Consider the following 2500-nt stretch of genomic DNA (forward strand, 5'->3'; position numbering starts at 1 on the left):
GAAAATTAATCAATGCTAAAATGATTATATATATATATATACATACATATAAACATATATAATATATATATATATATATTTATATATATATATATATATATAAGATATATATATATATATATATATATATCTATATATATAAATATATATATATATATATATATATATATAAAATAAATATATGTATATATATATATATATATATATATATATATAGAATATATATATGTTATAAAAATATATATATAAATATATATATATATATATATATATATATATATATATATCTATATATAGTATATATATATATTATATATATATAATATATATATAAATATATATATATAATATATATATATATGAATATATATATATGATATTATATATATATATATATATATATATATATATATATATCATATATATAACATACTAAACATAGGGTCACGAAATGTCTAATAAAGCGGTTGAAAATACTATACGTATATTTTTGTTTATTCTTAGGCAGCATTCCTCATCATTTTCATTGGTTATTTGCTGGCACTTGGCACTATACTTCTGGAGTGCCTCTGGTGGCGATGCAACTGTTTCGGTCCTTTTCACGGCGGAAAATGAGGACCTGGGAACTATGTGACGTCCCGTCGAAGAAAATGTTTAAGACCTAAGTATACTCTTTTGGACTGAGTGCTAATTGAAACAATGATCTAGGGAGATGCTTGTTTCAGTCTTCAATAAAGATGAAATGATAATAGTTTTCGACCATTTTTACATCCTTTCTTAAGTAAATGGACTTTTATTACAACTGCAGTCATTCATTCTTTGGTCTCTCCGTCAGTGATCACTGATGCCTAAGACTGGCAACATGCTTATCTTTGCCATTCAGTCAATATTAGTTATTTTCAACTGTCACTCTTACCGCACTGTCTGTTCATTTATCACACGTTGTTCCTCTAGTCTAGCATCTCTTCATGTCCCCTACAGATGCTTCCATTCTCTCCCTGACAGGCGATCTTCTTCCCCCGTTCCTTCTTATCCTTGTCCTGGTCCCCCCTTTCGTTTATCCTCTTTATTTGCATTTGCCTCGAAGACTCCTACCAGACCTAGGCCTAAAGGACCAAATGACTGACCGTTCTTCTGGCATCTATTATTATTATAATTTTTTTAATAAAAAAACAACGTCAGAAACAGGTGTCAGAAGATGCAGATGCACATATGTCGTCACTCATATTACAAGATGCCAGGTGCGCAGGTATCGCCCATTTACAGCTTACCATTCCACATTCGGGCGCAGAGAGGAACAGGTGAGTATCTTCGTGCTCAGCACTGATAGTGCCATTTACTGATTCTCTAATAGATAACTGTACCTGAGGGCAAAGGATAAGAGAGCGCTTTCTGAAACGAGGAAATGAGTGATGTTTTCACGTACATGAACAAAGTTAAAAAAGACAGGGTAAAAAAGACAGAGGAAGTGATGACGATATCCAGATTTCCCAAACTAATCTGAGTAGAAATTCCCGGAATAAAACGATTAAACAAGAAATGGCAATAAACACAGAAGCAACGTTGTCGTATTAGAACAGACTGAAGGAGCGTAACAATACCAAAGAAGATTCTACCACTCTCCATTTCCTGACTGACAAAGAACTCACATATAATAAGAAAATAATGTGGGTGGTGACGATGCCTGAAAAACAGGCGCAGTTCAATATTCCATGTAAAATATTCAATGCAATATTCAATGCAAAATAGAACGTACGTAATACTCCTTATGTTGGCAGTGACAGACGAAACTGTAGCCCCTCCCCCATAGTATGGCTATGAAGGAATAAGACTGGAAACACCGACCGAAACATGAAAATTATAATGAAGAACTAGGTACATCTCTGCTGTAGACCATAATCACATTCCAGATTTTAGAAATGGATTTTTCCATGTTTTAATATCTGTTTGAAACGTTCATTTCTGTAACAAATTCGTAGCTTTAAATACTGGACCCTCTTATATTCTACAATTATGGGGGACAGCAGTATGAAAGAGAGATTAGGGAAAATACAAAATGAAATACATGGATTATTCTAAAAAAAATGACCCCGAGTGCCGTGTTCCCACCTAGCCGGGGGGCTTCGGTCCCTCCTCCAACCTAACTTGGAGCACTGTAGATTAAAATTGATAACTGGGTTGCAACGTGCCCTAATCTCTCCACTTATATCCCCTTACTCTAACGATGGGAACTACAAATGACATGGTTGCAATCTAACCCAACCTACATTATGGAGGTCCCAAAGATGACTTGACGAATGATTAGTATACAAAACAAATTTCCCTGCTGAAATGAGTCAACCTTCAGAGAAGCACTTTCATCATAACAAATAATTAGGTGCACCTACTCCTCTTTTTCGTTTCTGGAACTTTCAACGAATGGCAACAACACTACATGCGTCCGTCCCTCCGGTACACTAAAAATGTATTGCACTTTGACTGCTCTAAGGAACTAAATAAC

At 33.8% G+C, this 2500-nt stretch overlaps 1 long non-coding RNA gene across 1 annotated transcript in view; it reads left to right on the forward strand.

The window, feature by feature from the left end:
* Nucleotides 1-703, forward strand: part of LOC135212345 (uncharacterized) — a 10701-nt gene extending 9998 nt beyond the window's left edge. Inside the window, exon 3 of the long non-coding RNA XR_010313877.1 lies at nt 505-703. This is a non-coding gene — a long non-coding RNA (uncharacterized LOC135212345). The remainder of the gene's footprint in view (nt 1-504) is intronic.
* The last annotated feature ends 1797 nt before the right edge of the window (nt 704-2500 follow it).

This window comes from Macrobrachium nipponense, chromosome 40, assembly GCF_015104395.2.
Source record: "Macrobrachium nipponense isolate FS-2020 chromosome 40, ASM1510439v2, whole genome shotgun sequence".
In the NCBI taxonomy this organism is placed as follows: domain Eukaryota; kingdom Metazoa; phylum Arthropoda; class Malacostraca; order Decapoda; family Palaemonidae; genus Macrobrachium; species Macrobrachium nipponense.